The sequence below is a fragment of the Salmo salar genome, chromosome 28 (assembly GCF_965601325.2).
Source record: "Salmo salar chromosome 28, fSalSal1, whole genome shotgun sequence".
Lineage (NCBI taxonomy): Eukaryota > Metazoa > Chordata > Actinopteri > Salmoniformes > Salmonidae > Salmo > Salmo salar.
The window spans coordinates 16030735-16036734 of NC_138318.1; positions in this window are offsets into that span (position 1 = coordinate 16030735).

A 6000-nucleotide genomic window follows, 5' to 3' on the forward strand; every position below is an offset into this window, starting at 1 on the left:
AAGTACTGTACACAAATGCACAAGGTTATTTACTAAGATAAAATGTGTTTTATATTTGATATTCGGTGGATTTTCGGTTTTCTCTCGTCAAAAGCTATTGACCGAAGCATATGACTGAAGATGGTACAGTATATTCTGAACAATGGAGAACGATCCACACCTTAGTAATAAATAAATATAAATATCAATTTTCAATAGCTCTTACACAAAGCGTGCCATGACTATGTTAATGATATATCCTGAATCTGGAGGGTTGACATAAATCCACAACTTTTTGGGGGGGAATTAGATTTTTTTCTTTTTCCGGCTTTCAATCTTTTTGATTTTACAGTTCGACAGAGTGGGCGTGTCATAATATCCATAAAACCTAGCAGTAAAACACGAAAATCGTTACAATCGTTTTTCTGCCATTCATTTTTGACATCGTGAATTTTACAAACACTTCAAATATTTCGTACACACACACTCACTAGGCTCCCAGAATAGGTTATATTACATACAAGCAGGGGCGACCCAATAGGTTATATTACATACAAGCAGGGGCGACCCATCATTTTGAGCCCCACCTGTTTAGCTATATATATATATATATATATATATATATATATATATATATATATATATATATAGTACCAGTCAAAAGATTGTACACACCTACTCATTCAAGGGTTTTTCTTTATTTTACTATTTTCTACATTGTAGAATAATAGTGAAGACATCAAAACTATGAAATAACACATATGGAATCATGTAGTAACCAAAAAAGTGTTAAACAAATCAATATATATTTTATATTTGAGATTCTTCAGTAGCCACCATTTGCCTTGATGACAGCTTTGCACACTCTTGGCATTCCCTGTAACGCACAGCGTTGAGATTGCCTGCAATGACAACAAACTCAGTCCGATGATGCCGTGACACACCGCCCCAGACCATGATGGACCCTCCACCTCCAAATCGTTTCCGCTCAGGCCTTGGTGTACAGGCCTTGGTGTAACGCTAATTCCTTCAATGATAAACACGAATCCGACCATCACCCCTGGTGAGACAAAACCGTGACCCGTCAGTGAAGAGCACTTTTCGCCAGTCCTGTCTGGTCCAGCGACGATGGGTTTGTGCCCATAGGCAACGTTGTTGCCGGTGATGTCTGGTGAGGACCTGCCTTACAACAGGCCTACAAGCCCTCAGTCCAGCCTCTCTCAGCCTATTTCGGACAGTCTGAGCACTGCTGGAGGGATTGTGTGTTCCTGGTGTAACTCGGGCAGTTGTGTTTGGATGTACTGATCCTGTCCAGGTGTTGTTACACGTGATCTGCCACTGCGAGGACGATCAGCTGTCCGTCCTGTCTCTCTGTAGCGCTGTCTTTGGCATCTCACAGTACAGACATCGCAATTTATTGCCCTGGCCACATCTGCAGTCCTCATGTCTCCTTGCAGCATGTCTAAGGCACATTTACGCAAGTGAGCAGGGACCCTTGGCATCTTTCTTTTGGTGTTTTTCAGAGTCAGTAGAAAGGCCTCTTTAGTGTCCTAAGTTTTCATAACTGTGACCTTAATTGCCTACTGTCTGTAAGCTGTTAGTGTCTTAACGACCGTTCCACAGGTACATGTTCATTAATTGTTTATGGTTCATTAAACAAGCATGGGAAACAGTGTTTAAACCCTTTACAATGAAGATCTGTGAAGTTATTTGGATTCTAACGAATGAACTTTGAAAGACAGGGTCCTGAAAAAGGGATGTTTCTTTTTTTGCTGAGCTAATGTTTTTTGTTGCCTGTTTTGAATGTTATTTTGGCATTAATATGTGTCACATATCTGTATGCAAACAATGTAAAACATGATAAAAATAATCATTGAGTTAATAAAGCCACATACAAACATGGTCTCTTTTTTGCTATCTTGTGTAAGGCAGTTCCAAAATGCAGGCGTTTGAGCCTAACTCAGTGCTTTCTGTGGTGGTGGGGGAGTCAGCAGAAAATAGGGGTTGGTAGGGGTTGGTAATGTTCTCTAGTTGCGCCATGATTGGCTCAGTGTTTTCTCACTCATGGGGACACTATGTCACCGCAAAATCTACAGGGAGAGCTAGAAAATTCAAGCCCCTTGGGTGCTACCATAGAGTTACATTAGAAGTGCCCATCCAAGAAGGCTCAAGGTCATTGGAAAACAGACAAAATGACGTCAATATCTACAGTAGCTTTGATTGGACTGATCATGTCAACATCAGACTTTCAAAATCTTAGCTAGCAAGCTAGCAGTCATCATGAATCAATCTACTGGCAAATCCTTTTTAATCCTTGTCATTTTAAGAGAAATTAAAAAGAGAAATTATAGATAAAATGTATCGGTGCTCGTCGGCCATTGGATATAAACATTACACAACAAGTTGGAAATTGCAAATTCAACAATGAGCAGTTTGGAAGGAATCAGTGGCTAACTGCAAGCATTGCAAAGCAATCACTAGCCTGCTATTCAGTGGAGTGGTTGTGTGGTCCAAGTCTGGGTTTAAGGGTCTCTTTTCCAAACTTAAAAGGACAAACATTCAACATTGGCCATGCTGTCAATCCAGCATGACCTCTGCCGCGTTCAAAACAACTGGAAACATGGAACTGGGAAATCTCAGACTTCAATGAGTTCAAGACAACTGGGAACTCTGAAAAAAACGAGCTCCAACTGGGAAAATATGGTTTGAATGGTCATCCAACTCAGAATTCCAAGTTGGGAACTCAGGTCTCTTTCTAGAGCTCCAACCTGAAGATCACTAACGTCATGAGTTTCCAGTTGTATTGAAAGCACCATAAATCCCAAGAATGTCAAAGTTTGATGACAAAAGTTGCCCACGAAGGACCGCCGTGGCACCTTCCTTGTCACGACTTCTGCCGAAGTCGAGGCCCCTCCTTGTTCGGGTGGTGCTCGGCGGTCGACGTCACCGGACTTCTAGCCATCACTGATCCATTTTTCATTTTCCATTGGTTTTGTCTTGTTTTCCTACACACCTGGTTCCAATCCCATTCATTACATGTTGTGTATTTAACCCTCTGTTTTCCTTCATGTCCTTGTCCGAGATTGTTTTGTTTGTTAATGGTTTCGTGTATTTTGTATTGGTGAGCTACGGGTATTTTTTTACCCATGTTATTTTTATGTACGTTGGTTTTGGAGTTCGTGTTTGTTTATTATTTATTAAACAACTCCAGTTATACCAAGTTGGTTTCTCCTGTGCCTGACTTCCTTGCAACCTACACACACGACGATGACAGAATCTCAGACCAAAAATATGAAGTCAGCAGGAGAAGGTACCCCGGACATGGAGGTGGAGGAGCGCGTCCTGGAGAATGCGGAGAAGCTTCACCATCTATGCGCCGCCATGGATCGCGTTGTCCAGAATATGGACTGCTGGGAGAGACAGAGTTTTTCCAGCGCCTCCACCAGCCCAACCGGGGTCTATCCTAAGCACCCCTTCTCAACCTGAACCCGGTTGCATCCGTCTATCCATGCCTCAGGGGTACGACGGAAGTGCTGCCACCTGCCGGGGTTTCCTACTCCAATTAGACCTTTTCCTGGCCACGGTCCACCCAGTTCTATCTGACTGTGAGAAGAGTTTCGCCCTCGTCTCGTGCCTCACCGGGAGAGCCCTGGAGTGGGTCAGCGCTGTGTGTGGAGAAGGAGTTGCGGCGTTGGACCATTATGAGGAGTTCACCCGCCGTTTTCGGGCAGTCTTTGACCATCCACCTGAGGCAGAGCGGTGGATAAGCGCCTCTACCATCTGAGGCAGGAGACAAGGAGCGTCCAGGATTTTGCCCTAGAGTTCAGGACCCTGGCAGCCGGTGCGGGATGGAATCACAGGGCCCTGATCGACCATTACCGCTGTAGTCTGCGTGAGGATGTCCGTCGGGAGCTGGCCTGCAGAGACACCACCCTCACCTTCGACCAGTTGGTGGATCTGTCCATCCGGCTGGACAACCTGCTAGCTGCTCGCGGACATCCAGATTGGGGTCTGGTGTTTCCATTCTCCTGCACCCCCTCTCCTATACCCAGGGAACTGGGTGAGGGGGTGCACAGGGAGACCGGAGGGGGTTCCCGCTCGCGCTCCATCTGTGGCCGCAGAGGTCACACTGCTGGTCGGTGCCGGATAGGTTCCTCTGGGAATCGAGGTAACAGGCAGTGCGCTCTGGTGCCACCCCAGGTGAGTAGGCACCATTCTCATCCAGAGCCCTCTGTTGCACTTATGTTTGTGTCAGTTACTTTTCCTGATTCCCCCCCCCCGCGTTCCCAGCATTATGGCGCTAGTAGATTCAGGCGCGGCTGGGAATTTCATTGATCAAGCTTTTGCTCATAGTTTAAGGATCCCCATTGTACCCGTGGATGTGCCTTTCCCCGTTCACACCTTAGATAGTCGACCATTAGGGTCAGGGTTAATCAGGGAGGTCACAGCTCCTTTGAGTATGGTGACGCAGGGGGGTCACAAGGAAAAAATGTGTATTTTCCTTATGGACACTCCTGCGTATCCCGTGGTGCTGGGTCTACCTTGGTTATTTTGTCATAACCCCACTTTTTCTTGGCCACAGAGGGCTCTCACGGGGTGGTCGCGAGAGTGCTCAGGTAGGTGTGTAGGGGTTTCCGTTGGTGCTACTACAGTGGAAAGTCCAGACCAGGTCTCCACCGTGCGCATTCCCCCCGAATATACCGATTTGGCTCTCGCCTTCTGTAAAAAGAAGGTGACTCAATTACCACCCCATCGACAGGGGGATTGTGCGATAAATCTCATGGTAGACGCTGCACTTCCCAGGAGTCACGTGTATCCTCTGTCGCAAGCGGAGACGGTGGCTATGGAGACATATGTCTCCGAATCCCTGCGTCAGGGGTACATTCGGCCCTCCATTTCACCCGTCTCCTCGAGTTTCTTTTTTGTGAAGAAGAAGGATGGAGGTCTGCACCCGTGCATTGATTATCGAGGTCTCAATAAAATCACGGTGGGGTACAGTTACCCGCTACCTCTGATCACCACGGCGATTGAGTTAATGCACGGGGCGCGCTTCTTCACTAAACTGGATCTCAGGAGTGCGTACAATCTGGTGCGTATCCGAGATGGAGACGAGTGGAAGACAGCATTTAGTACCACCTCAAGGCATTATGAGTACCTCGTCATGCCGTACGGGTTGAAGAATGCTTCGTCAGTCTTCCAATCTTTTGTAGACGAGATTTTTAGGGACCTACACGGGCAGGGTGTAGTGGTGTATATCGATGACATTTTGATTTACTCCGCTACACGCGCCGAGCATGTGTCCCTGGTGCGCAGAGTGCTTGGTCGCCTGTTGGAGCATGACCTGTATGTCAAGGCTGAGAAATGCCTGTTTTTTCAACAGTCCGTCTTCTTCTCAGGGTAACGCCTATTCACGTCAGGAGTGGAGATGGAAAGTGACCGCATTACAGCCGTGCGTAATTGGCCGACTCCCACCACGATGAAGGAGGTGCAGCGATTGTTAGGGTTTGCCAATTACTACCGGAGGTTTATCCGGGGTTTTGGTCAGGTAGCTGCTCCCATTACCTCACTGCTGAAGGGAGGCCCGGTGCGCTTGCAGTGGTCGACTGGGGCGGACAGGGCTTTTAGGAAACTGAAGGCTCTGTTTACTTCGGTTCCTGTGTTGGCTCATCCGGATCCGTCTTTGCAATTCATAGTGGAGGTGGACGCATCTGAGGCTGGGATAGGAGCTGTGCTCTCTCAGCGCTCGGGTACGCCACCTAAGCTCCGCCCTTGTGCTTTCTTCTCTAAGATGCTCAGCCCGGCGGAGCGAAACTATGATGTGGGGGACCGGGAGCTGTTGGCTATCATCAAGGCTTTGAAGGCATGGAGACATTGGCTTGAGGGGGCTAAACACCCTTTTCTCATCTGGACTGACCACAGCAATCTGGAGTACATCCGGGAGGCAAGGAGACTGAATCCTCGCCAGGCAAGGTGGGCCATGTTTTTCACCCGTTTTGTGTTTACCGTCTCTTACAGATCAGG